This window comes from Physeter macrocephalus, chromosome 11 (assembly GCF_002837175.3).
Source record: "Physeter macrocephalus isolate SW-GA chromosome 11, ASM283717v5, whole genome shotgun sequence".
In the NCBI taxonomy this organism is placed as follows: domain Eukaryota; kingdom Metazoa; phylum Chordata; class Mammalia; order Artiodactyla; family Physeteridae; genus Physeter; species Physeter macrocephalus.
In genome coordinates, this window is record NC_041224.1 from 136,104,236 (window position 1) to 136,118,119 (window position 13,884).

Genomic DNA, 13,884 nt, shown 5'->3' on the forward strand with positions numbered 1-13,884 from the left:
TCATTGCAGCACTATTTACAATAGCCAGGTCATGGAAGGAACCTAAGTGCCCATTGACAGACAAATGGATAAAGAAGAAGTGGTACATATATACAATGGAATATTACTCAGCCATAAAAAGGAACGAAATTGGGTCATTTGTAGAGATGTGGATGGACCTAAAGTCTGTCATACAGAGTGAAGTAAGTCAGAAAGAGAAAAACAAATATCATATATTAATGCATGTATGTGGAATCTAGAAAAACAGTACAGATGAACCTATTTCCAGGGCAGGAATAGAGACACAGATATAGAGAACGGACGTGTGGACACAGGAGGGAAGGGGAGGGTGGGATGAATTGGGAGATTGGGATTGACATATATACACTACCATGTGTAAAATAGATAGCTAATGGAAAGCTGCTGTATAGCACAGGGAGGTGGGCTCGGCGCTCTGTGATGACCTCGAGGGGTGGGTGCAGGGCAGGAATAGAGACACAGATATAGAGAACGGACGTGTGGACACAGGAGGGAAGGGGAGGGTGGGATGAATTGGGAGATTGGGATTGACATATATACACTACCATGTGTAAAATAGATAGCTAATGGAAAGCTGCTGTATAGCACAGGGAGCTCAGCTCGGTGCTCTGTGATGACCTAGAGGGGTGGGTGGGGAGGTCCAACAGGGAGGGGATATATGTATACATATAGCTGATTCACTTCACTGTACAGCAGAATCTAACACAACACTGTAAAGCAATTATACTCCAATAAAAAAAGTAATAAAGTTTATTTTGTAACTGAAGCTTAGAAATAGCTTTTCAATCATCTCCTTTCCCAAGTCACATATAAATCATTCAACTGTGTATCCCAATTGCTTTGCCAGGATTTAACTTAATTCAAACAACTAAGTGTAAACACCAATTGAGATGGAAAAAAAATCTTTTCTCTCATAAAAATCAACTTAGTCTGCTGGCCTAACTGTCTGAATTTGTTGCTTTTCTCACTATAGGATGTTCAGCAATTGAGAACTTAATTAAAGCACGACTCTCAATCTCAGCACCCATAAGAATCAAAATGGGGTGGGTAGATGCCCACACTCTTTGGCATCCTGCCCCCACCTGATGACCTGAACACAGAGACCAGCAATACTGGTCCTCTCCTGCCCACGGGGTTGGGGTGGGGGATCTGAGGAGCCTGAGCTAGGGTTCTAGACTAGCATTTTTCCCTCAACTCTGGGGTACGCACCACTTCACACGCCAAAGGGGGTTCTGTTGTTGTTGGCATCATCTTCCTCTCATTTTCTGTAGATAAAGCAACTCTAAACTGGTGAATGGAAGTGAGCTTCCATTTCCTTCTGTTAGACTCTCTTAAGAGATTTGGTGACAGGGCTGGATCCTTGCTAATCTCAGATGGGCCTGCTCTTTGAACTGTGTTGGTGGCCCCAAATGAGCTAGAAAGATAAATACGTAGTTGCTCCACTCCCCCTTTCAAATATTCAGTATGTTATAATACCACAGTGGAGAGCAGAGACTCTGGCTCCCTGGACAATGGTGGAGATGTGTTCTGGGGATTTTGGAATGCTGGTTCCCTAGCCAAGGAGCACAAGAATTCAGGAATGTGGTGGCTGTTCTTAGTGGCTCATGCATTTAAGCATCAGGCCTGCTTGTCCCTATATCAACTCTAAAACTACTGTAGTTGCCTAACTCTGGAAATTAAAGAACTTAGTGCATTTCTGTATGTGTCCGATTATATTTGGTTCCTTTTCTAACCACTAGACAAAGCATTTCTTCAAAACAAATTGTCAGCCTTTTACTTGTATAGTGGTTGAACTTCAGGGATGAAAGCTGTATTCATTCATTCCCTTCCTTATACAACAAATGTTTATTAAACATCTGCTATGCACCAAGTGCTAATGAAGAGATTCCAAAAGCTAGAGAGAGCCCTAAGAAGTCACTTCTTTAGAAGGGCCCCCCAAAAATGTTTGCTATTTTAAATCTTTACAAGAAAATCCACAGTCCCTTGAAAAACTGCTCTGGAAGTGAATCCCCAAAAGACTGAGAAATTCTTTCTATGGTCCAAAATTGTTCTTGATGCAAGAACAGTTGCCTCCTTGGCTTGAGTGAAGACGGAGACTGAGCTTCAGCACAATTTGTAAGACAGTCCTCTGTTTACTCGTTGCCATTGAGTTACCAATTCTCCTTCTTATCTAGCTAAAAAAGTCTATAATATTTCCGTCTTTACTTTTGAGACCATTCTCTTATTCCTTTAATCAGATTAGCTCTTCTTATTCAACAAGTATTAACAGAGCGGTCAGGGAAAGCTTCAGAGATGAGGAATAATTGCATCCTTAAAGGAGAGGTAGAATTTAGATAGAATGACAGGACAGGGGATGGCACAGTAGGAGAGAGAATAGCATAAGCAGAGGCATGGAAGTAGGACAAATTAGTAAATTGAGTGAAGGTGGGGTAAGGTGCTGAATGGAAGGAGACAGGTGAGAACTCTCAATAATCCAATTCCTCCCCAGAGGCTATTCATTTCTTCCAAGATCTTGGAGTTTCCTTTTGTCAAGGATCTTTTAATTATAAACAATAGATATCTACATTTTTGCTCAAGCAAAAAAGGAGATTTTTATAAAGAAGCAGGAGTTTTCAGTGAACCTAAAAGCAGGAGGTCCTCATAAGAAACAAAGAGTGGAAAATGGCTCTTCTCCACACCTACCCTTGCCACCCTCACCCCCCCCACACACACACACATCTCTGCTTCTCCCTGCCCATCTGACTTCATCCTTCTCTCTTACAGTTGTTTCTCAGTTTCTCTATACATTTGGTTGCCCGAGCAGTTCCTGATCATACAAACCTCTGGTCCCAGGAGGGAGTAGGTAGCATCAACATAACCCAATTCCAATCATCAGGACAGATCATTCATTTGGCCCAGATGAGGTCAGATCTCCGGCCCCAGTCCATCAACCATGGCTGGGCAGGGTTAGGTAATGCAAAAGCGGCTCTACAACCCAGCTGTGGGTGCGTGGGCTCATTTTCAGAGAACACGTGACTGTGGCAACAGACACTAGGTGGAAACATGCATGTGTGAATTTTCCTGAAAAGGGGACTGAAGAGGATACACCCTTTCAATGAAATGTTCCAATCACCTTGGCAAAGCATCTGGGTGGGCAGAATGCCTCGTGTGAGGCTCAGTAAAGGAGAAACCGAACATCAGTGCCAAGGGTGTGAGTCGCCCCAAGCCATGGGGAACAATGGAAGAAGCTGCAGCTGCTCTTCTAGAGAAGCAGACTTAAAGAAGATTGGTTGCTGCTGCCTCTTTTCAAATGCCAGATGGGCTATCATTTTGAAGACAGATGCATCTCCAGGAGAAAGAACCAGACCAGAGATGGGACAGCCTAGATATGGTGTGATGGCCTTAGAGTTAGTGAATTCTCTATTAGGGAAGGGATTGCAAAATCATGGAAACACCATTTATGTGATGTTCATGGAGATAATTTAAGCAGCCAATGGAGGATTAATTAGACGATCTGTATTTACACAGAGACCTGCAATTAGGTGGCCTCCCAACCCTCAAATTTTATGATTGTTCTAATCTGCTGAGTCCCATCTTAGAATACACAATAAAGAATTTTTCAACAACAGGCCCTGAAGAAGAGGTCTTAATATTGAGAGGCAGGGAATCTGGGCAACACATGTTGGTTCAACATTTCTCAAACTTGTTTGCATGGAACTCTAGTGCACATGGGATGTTTACATGTATTTTACAAAAACAGGACTTCCATGTCAAATAAAATGCTAGTTTAAATAAAGCAAAACAAGCTTATTTACTGCAGGATATCTCAGAGCCTTTAATAAGTTAAGGTTTTATGAATCTCCAACAGGTGAGATATATTAAACAATGTTTCCCAAGCCTATCTGACCATATGAGGACTTAACAACATCACCTAGTCCATTGAGTTCCATGAAACAGAATTTGAGACATGCTGGCCTAGCTCTGTTGCCACGATTCTTCACTTTTTTTGAGTCACACACCCTTTTGAGAACCAAACAAAAGCTACTGACCACTCCCCTCACCAACAATGAAAAATGCATACATGCACACCAAATTTTGCACATAACTTCAGGGGGTCATAGAATATGCTGACTTGTCCATGGATTTTTCAGGTTTTCCTGGAAATTTTCAGGTGATAAATCCCTATCCTAGATAACCTAATTTTCTAAGTAATTTTCTCTTAATTCATACATCCCCCAAAGGCTCATAAGATAGAGGCACAAACATTCCTTATTGCATTGCATGTGTGAGTTTTACACAGTTCTCCTGGATATGCCTTAGTGCTATCCTTTGGTTTGTACCATCTAAAAGAAGGCATGACTCCTGCTGACTTTATCTTCCCTCGGTTGGACTCTCATTCAATTTTAAGGTTCTTCCCAAAAAAAGTCCTATTTAACTTGATTAATGAAGAGATAGTTGAAAGCTGTTTCACATTATTTTAAAGGTAAATTGAAGTTTTTTTCTAACAAAAAAGTCTAAAAAACTAAATGTGAGTATTGTCCTTATTTCACTATACACATCTTCAGGAAATTTCAATGCTTATGAAGACATGACCTTGGAGGAGGAGAAGCCCCTCCTTGATTTTTTACAAAAGGATGCTTCATAATCCAAGCCCTGGCGTCACTAGGAAAATTAAATACTTTGGGACAGGTATAAGATGAACAAGTGAAATTTCAAAGGTCAAACAGTTCAGATTAAATGAGCTATCTACATTATTATTAAATAGCACAGGTAAAAAGAATAAGCTTATCATTTTAAAATTACTTCAGTTCTTAAAAAGAGTTTTAAAATGGGCATTTGAAAGCTAACTCCAGAGCGTGCATGTGGAAGCCAGCTATATTACTTCTTGTGCATCTGTCATTAATTTTATAATTGAACTTTATGAATATCCCAGTTGAAAAACAAATGGTTTATATCAATGGAAATGATTTAGTTTTTATTTTTATCAAAGTTAATACATGTTAATAATTCTTTTTCAGAGTAATAGCTGTTTGCACATTATGAGCACATCTCACGTTTTCCTTATAAGGATATCCGATGGAAAATTTTTTTGTCCTTGGCCCTCTTATAGTCAGTATATTTCCGTTCATACAAGAAGAAAGTAGTCATTTGAAGTCTATGGAGAGATGTCTGTTTGACTAACAGATGTCTATGCTGGAGTAAGCAGGAAGTCTTACAGTTCCCTCCCAACACAAAGGCCCACTCATGATAAAAGAGAAGACCAAACATCTTGGGAATATAAAAAGCAACTTCAGTTCCAACAAACATCTGTCCTAAGCCAGCCAGGAAGGTAGGAATGAGAAAATCCATAGTACCTCATACTTAAATACATTTTTCTTTCTTTTACCCCTCTCCTACCCTTTCAACAACCATCCTCAACATTACTGAAAAACAGCCCAAACACTGTTTTATTTGCTCCACCACCAATATTTTAATCTGGAATGCTTAAAAGGCAGTCTCTAGCTATAAGAAAGCAAGTTTCCTCAGTAAGAGATGAACTCTGGGAGCTGGAGACGAATCTAAAATCCAGTTTAGTCTTACACAATGTTTTATGTCAATTATAACTCAATAAAGCTAGTAGAAAAAGTAAATTAAAATTCAGTCTAGTCATTGATATTTACTGATGACCACTGTACACCATTCACTATTCTAGGCACTGTGGATACAGACATGTGCATGGTAGGCACCCCGTATTAGTAGAGACAGCCAACAAACATGTAACCAAAGAGGTAAGCAAGTTAATTATAGAAAGTCATTTTAAAAATAGGGTGATATGACAGAAAATGACTGGTGGAAGATGGGGAGGAGGCTAATTTAGAGTGAGTGATATGTGAAGGTGATATGTGAACAAAGGCAAGAATGCCAAGGAACAGCTGCCTTCTGTAGATCTAGGTCAGAGTGTTTCAGAAAGAGAAAATAGCAAGTACCAAGGACCTGATATAGAAACAAGCTCAGTTTGTTGAAACAACTGAAAGAATGCCCAAGTGGCTGGACTACAGTGAACAAGGGGAAAGTGAAAGGAGATGAGTCAACAAGGCCCAGGCTTTCCATCATTAAGGAAAAAGAAAACTCTGGTCCCAAATACAGTCAAATGATATGCCAAACCATTAGCTGAGGTATAAATTTCATTTTTATCTCTGAGAAAGAACGCAAGACTACAATAGTGAGCTTCTAAGTAAATGTTCTGGAAAGGGACTTCTTCATAATAAAGTGCAGACGAGAACAATCTCCATCGGCAGGTACTGCCTTCCTTTGGAAGGGTAAGGAATGCCCAGAAAGTGGTTTCCTACATTTCTTTTCTCAGGTAGCAAATGCCCATTCATCCATCACCTTCTTTGCACCCTAGAATCTAGGTGTTCCATATCACCAGAGTGATAAGGAGAACCAAGCTCTGTCCTTGAAGGATTATTCTGGAAGTCTGCCAGACCACTGGATCATTTCCCAGTGTTCTACAGAATGATCACTTTGTTTCCAGGTACAGTCAACACGGATTATTATCGAAGGGCCAGTTCCTAAATGAATTAATGAATTCTGACACCATACTTCAGGTTACTGTCTTTTGCTAACCTTCTGCAGCCTCTGAAAAACTGGAATGAGATAAAATCTGCTATTCCCCTCCACTGTATTAGATCAGGCTCTATTCCCACCCCAAGTGGCAGTTGTCAGAGGGAAGAAAAAGTACCAGGTGAGTAAAGAATGAAGGAGATTTTCACCAAAGAAATGTCTATAGTTTCAGCAGAACATACATATTTATATATAAACATAAGTAAAGGCAGGGGATCTGTGCAACATAGTCTAGTTCAATAGTCTAGTTTGAAGATATATTTATATATAATATAAACATACAGAAATTGTATTATATATTTAAGACATATAATTGTGTGTGTATACACACACACACACACACACACACCCCTCTTCCCATAAAACAAAATGAAAGTTGTGCAATAAGAGAACCCTGAAAATGTTTTTTTCCAGAGTAAGTGTATAAAAGTCCAGCTTTCTTTATCCAATTAGTGAGGGGGTGGTTTTCTCAACTCCTTATTTTTGCATTTCATTACTTGTCTATAAATCAGACTCATTTTCATTCTTAAACAGAATATAAAACTCTCTTCAATTTGTCTGCTGCTGTTTCTGTTCCATTGCTTGTTTGTATCTGCGTTATTCATTTAAGGTAAACAACATTTAGACAGCAATAACCGTATCTGTTTAACACATTTGTATTATCGAATACTTTCAGACATTAGTTTAATTGCTTTCATGTTGAAGACCCTTTTCATATTCTGAGGTAGCCAAAAATACTATTCTGACATTTGGTTTATTCAGGATAAAGAAAACAAGTTGATTATCTTTGGGACAGAGTTTAGTGATTACATATCACCCTAGTTGTTTACTTTTTCTTTCATTGATTAAATGTTATTTATAAATGGAATAATTAAAGCCCAGAAAATAACTTTCCCCTAGATTGGCTATTAGCAGACATAAACCTGTAAGAATATAAGTTTCATGTTCTTCCAATTCACTCTTTGTCAATAGATTTGCTCTTTTTTTCAAAAGGGGGCAATAAAATAGCAGGCTCTAACCCAATTCCTATGACTTCACTATTGCTTTAGATCTTGCATTACTTCACAAGCCTCTCTTTTTAAAAAAATCAGCATCTTTAAAGATATTTTGATACCCTGTGACTGATTCATCAGTCAGATAGAGAAGTATTTGATGAGTTACAGAATGGGAATTAGTACTATCTGAATGCCAGCCATTAGAAAGACTAAACCACTAGATTACAATCAAGACTGCCAACTTTTGATTGACCCACTACCCAGATATTGGTTCTGGAACAGCTAACTTGCTATTGAAGGCCTGTAACTAGCAACTAGTAATGTTTCTTGAGATAATTAAGTTCACAGTTAATTGGCCCCTCATTATCTTTTAAGCAAATGGATGAGTTTCTCAGTTACCAGGTTTTCCTTGAATTAGAATTAGAGTTACTCTTTTAATGCCCTAAAACAAAGTTCCCTTTATACTTTTAATAAATTGTACATCAAAGTCATTTTACAAAATAGCCTCTTTAGACTTTTGCTCTGAATAAATAATATACAAGTAATAGTAATTAATGTGAGTAGAGAAAAGTTAAAAAAAAAACACAAAAAAACAGCACTGGCCATGAGGAGAACTACCACGCACCAGCATATATGGGAAAACACCACATTTGTACATTACTATTTCAGCTAACCTACATCAGTAAATCCAAAGAGCTAGTTACCATGTACCTTTCCAACTGAAAAAGGCAAAAGACAACTGGCTGCCACGTGATTTTTACAAGAAATTGTAAACAGGTTACTCACTATGGACCATATACATAAGATCTACACATGAATGCCCCAGGAATGAATTTGGCCCAAAGTCTCCTTCAGCTAAAAAGCTTCAGGCATCACAATATTCCCACATGTCCACTGAAACAGATGACAGCTTTTACCCTGAAGGTTGTTTTATACTAAGAATAAGATTGGGCAATGGGCAGCTCAGGCAACCACCCAAAGGAGTTCCTGTGGCTTATAGATATGTATAATGTACATAAAAGATGTATACTACTGTTCTTTGAAAACCATAAATGATGTGCTAAAGAAGTCTAGAACTACATTGTATCACTCTCCATGTCAAAACACATGCAAATACACACACACACACAAATATACACATCCCCAAAGTCAAGAAATATCTCATCAAGGTTGGTGAGATATTTGTTATAAACAACAGAGTGATAGTTTCTTTATCAAGATGAGTTCTCTTTGCTCTGGCTGAGGCTCACTAAAATGGAGATTAAAGACGCCTACTGCTTTAGGGAGAGAGCTCTGAGTGAGGGGCCAGAATAAGAAAGAGAACATGGAGAGGGACTGCATTCAGACTGTTCTGTCTTCAGCATTAGGGGAGAATGAAGAAGAGAATCCTTGAGGTCTCTACTTTGTCTATCTTACCTCAATAGAGTAGAAAACCTAAGAAGAATTTAGGCAAAATTTCCAGCTAGGAATAAATAACACCCATTTGCTTGGAGTGGCCTGTGTCTTACCTTCCTGAGAACTTCAGACAGGGCAGCAGTAAGGAACTGAGAAGGATCTGGGGACTCAGTTAACAGTGTGCCAACTCATACATCCATCCACCCATTCAGTCATCCATTCGCCCAATGTCAATTAAGGTCCTACTATATGTAGGATATCGTATTAAGAAGAGAGAAAGATGGCTTAGATAAGAATTTTGTCATCAAAAATAGAAGTAAATATGGAGAATTACTAATTATAAATACAAAAATAATAATGATAAATGCCAAAGAGAAAGGTACAAATTAAAATACTATGGGAGTACTTAAGAAAGGGGGATAGCTTGCAGTTTAGGAACAGGAAAAGACCAAAGATGACATTATAGAGAAGACTGCATTTGGACAAACCTTGAAGCTAGCAGAGATGGTGGTTTTTTTTTTTTTTTTTTTTTTTTTGGTGGTATGCGGGCCTCCCTCTGTTGCGGCCTCTCCCGTTGCGGGGCACAGGCTCCGGACGCGCAGGCTCATTGCACACACACACACACACACACACACACACACACACACACACACATTGAGTCCCCAAGATGGCAGAGTAGAAAGGCCCTGAGTTCACTTCCTCTCACAGGCACAACAAAATTACAACTATTTGCAGGACAATTATCAATAAAAAAGACCGGAATCCACCAGCAAAGATCTACTACAACTAATGATGTAAAGAAGGAACCACAATGAGACAGGTAGGAGGGACACAGTTGTGGTATAGTCAAGACTCATACCCCTGAGTGGGTGACCCACAAATGGGAGAATAATTACAATTGCAGAGGTTTTCCCCAAGGAGCAAGGGGTCTGAGCCCTATACCAGGCTCCCTAGCCCTGGGGGTCCTGCACCAGGAAGACAAGCCCCGGGATGTTTGGCTTTGAAGGCCAATGGGGATTACTTTTGGGAGACTCAAAGGACTATGGGAAATAGAGACTCCACTCTTAAAGGGCTCACATAAAATCACACACTCCAGGACACAGGGCAGCAGTCATTTGAAAGGAGCCTGGGTCAGACCTACCTGCTGATCTTGGAGAGTCTCCTGGAGAGGCAGGAGGCAACTGAAGTTCACCCTGGGGACACAGACACTGACAGCAGCCATTTTGGGGAGCTCAGTCTACCATGTGGACTCTGGTGCTGGCAAGAGCCTTTTTTTTTCTTTTTTTTTCTTTTTTGCGGTACACGAGCCTCTCACTGCTGTGGCCTCTCCCGTTGCGGAGCACAGGCTCTGGACACACAGGCTCAGCGGCCATGGTCCACGGGCCCAGCCACTCCGTGGCATATGGGATTCTCCCAGACCGGGGCACAAACCCGTGTCCCCTGCATTGGCAGGCGGACTCTCAACCACTGCGCCACCAGGGAAGCCCGGCAAGAGCCATTTTGAAATTCTCCCTTTAGTTCATTAGCCTCAGGAACTAGCTCCCCTCCCCAACCTGTAGGCACCAGTACTGAGATGCCTCAGGCCAAGCAACTAACTGGGCAGGGACACAGCCACACCTACCAGCAGACAGGCTGCCTTAAGCCCCTTGAGCTCACAGCCTCCCCTGGACATGGTTCCACCCACAAGTGCACAGGCACCAGCCCCAGAATCCCTAGGGCTCCAGCCCCACCCACCAGTGAGCCTATTCTAGCCTCAGGACCAGCACTACCCACCAGCAGGCAGACACCAGTCCCAGGACAACCACAGCTCTGGGACCCCCCTGGGCCCTGCAGCCAGATGCCAGGGCCTGGCTCTGTTGGCCACGGGGCAGGCACTAGCCCCAGGACCTGTTTTTACCCACTGGTGGGCAGGCACTAATCCTGGGATCTCTTAGACCCCAACCCCACACAACAGCAAGAAAGCCCCATGGCCCCCAGGGGTTCTACATCCACTCACCTTGTGACCTGGCCCCACCAACCAGCAGCCAGCAGCCTCCACATAAGGCAAGGTCTGGCAATGAACCAGACCAGATCCTAGCCACACCTAGCAGAGACCCCACTGTAGTCAGCCCGTCACAACAGAAGGATCCATGCAGCCCACATGGGGGGCACCCCTAGAGCATATATCTCTGGTGACCAGAGGGGAGTGTGCCCTTGGGACACTTAGGATGTCTACTACAGAAGACCAGTTCTCCAAGGTTGGGAAACGTAACCAATCTATCAGATACATAGAAATAAAAAGAGTAAGTAAGGCAAAATGAGGCAACAGAAGAACATATTCCAAAGTAAGGAACAAGATAAAACCCCAAAAGAACTAAGTGAAGTGGAGACAGGCAATCTACCCAACAAAGAGTTCAAGGTAATGATCATGAAGATGACCAAAGAACTCAGGAGAAGAATGGATGAACAGAGTGAGAAGTCAGAAGTTTTTAACAAAGAGTTAGAAAATAAAAAGAACAACTAAACAGAGATGAAGAATACAATAACTGAAATGAAAAACCTACTAGAAGGAATCAATAGTAGACTAAATGATACAGGGGAAGGGATCAGTGAGCTGGAAGACAAAGTAGTGGAAATCACTGATGCTGAACAGAAAGAAGAAAAAAAAAATGAAATGAGGACAGTTCAAGAGACCTCTGGGACAACATCAAGTGCACTAATATTCACATTATAGGGGTTCCAGAAAGAGAAGAGAGAGAGAAATGAGCTGGGAACATATTTGAAAACATAATTGCTGAAAACCTCCCTAACCTGGGAAAGGAAACAGACATCCACGTCCAGGAAGCACAGAGAGTCCCAAATAGGATCAACCCAAAGAGGACCACACCAATAAACACTGTAATTAAAATGGCAAAATTAAAGATAAAGAGACAATATTAAAAGCAGCAAGGGAAAAGTGACATAACATACAAGGGAACTCCTATAAGACAATCAGCTGATTTTTCAGCAGAAACTCTGTGGGCAAGAAGGGAGTGGCATGATATATTTAAAGTGATGAAAGGGAAAAACCTACAACCAAGAATACTTTACCAGCAAGACTCTCATTCAGATTTTATGAAAAGATCCAAAGTTTTACAGACAAACAAAAGCTAAAAGAGTTCAGCACCACCAAACTAGCTTTACAAGAATTGTTAAAGGGACTTCTCTAAGCAAAAAAGAAAAGGCCACAACTAAAAACATGAAAATTATGAAAGGAAAAAGCTCATCAGTAAAGGCAAATATATAGTAAAGGTAGTAAATCAACCATGTACTAAGCTAGTAGGAAGGTTAAAAAACAAAGGTAGTAAAATCATCTATATCTGCAATAAGCAGTTAAGGGATATGCAAAAGAGACAGATGTAAAATACGATGTCAAAACCAGTAATTATGAGGGGAGGGGAATAAAAACGCAAGGTTGTTAAAATGCATTTGAAATTAAGAGATCAGCAACTTAAATAATCTCATATATATATATATAGTTTGCCATATATAAACCTCATGGTAACCACAAACCAAAAATCTATAACAGATACAGGAAAAAGAGAAATGAATCCAAACATAACACTAAAGATAGTCATCAAATCACCAGGGAAGAGAATAAAAGAAGAAAAAGGGAACAACAGCAAAAAAAAACTATAAAAACACCACAAAATGATTAACAAAATGACAATAAGTACATACATATCAATAATTACTTTAAAAATAAATGGATTAAATGCTCCAATCAAAAGACATAGAGCAGGTGAATGGATACAAAATCAAGACCTATATGCTGCCTATAAGAGACTCACTTCAGTTCTAAAGACACACACATTGAAAGTGAGGGGATAGAAAAAGGTATTCCATGCAAATGGAAATAAAAATAAAGCCGGGGTAACAATACTTATATCAGACAAAACAGGCTTTACAACAATGACTGTTATAAGAGACAAAGAAGGGCACTGCATAATGATCAAGGTATCAATCCAAGAAGAAATTGTAAATATATATGCACCCAACCTAAGACGACCTAAATACAAAAAGCAAATATTAACAGACACAAAGGGAGAAACTGACAGTAACACAATAATAGTAGGGGACTTTAACGCCCTACTTACATCAATGGACAGATCACCCAGACAGAAAATCAATAAGACAACATTGGCCTTATATGACACATCAGACCAGATGAATTTCATAGATATGTATAGATATATAGAACATTCCACCTGAGAGCAGCAGAATACACATTTTTTTCAAGCGCACATGGAACATTTCCCATGATAGATCACATGCTAGGCCACAAAACAAGTTTCATTAAATTTAAGAAAACTGAAATCACATCAAGCATCTTTTCTGACTATAATGCTATGAGATTAGAAATCAACTACAGGAAGAAAACTGCAAAAAACACAAACACATAGAGGCTAATACACTACTAAACAACCAATGGACCACTGAAGAAATCAAAGAAGAAATCAGAAAATAACTGGAGACAAATGAAAACAAAACCACAATGATCCAAAACCTATGGGATGCAGCAAAAGCAGTTCTAAGAGAAAAGTTTATAGCAATACAAGCTTACCTCAGTAAACAAGAAAAGTCTCAAATAAACAAACTAACCTTACACCGAAACAAAACCAGAAAAAGAAAAACAAGCAAAAGCCAAAGCTAGTAGAAGAAAAGAAATCATAAAGATCAGAGCAGAAATAAGTGAAACAGAGACTAAAAAAAAAAAATAGAAAAGATCAATGAAACTAAGAGCTGGTTCTTTGAAAAGATAAACAAAATTGATAAACTTTTAGCCACACTCATCAAGAAAAAAAGAGGGCCCAAATCAATAAAATAAGAAATGAAAAATGAGAAGTTACAACTGACACCACAGAAATAAAAAGGA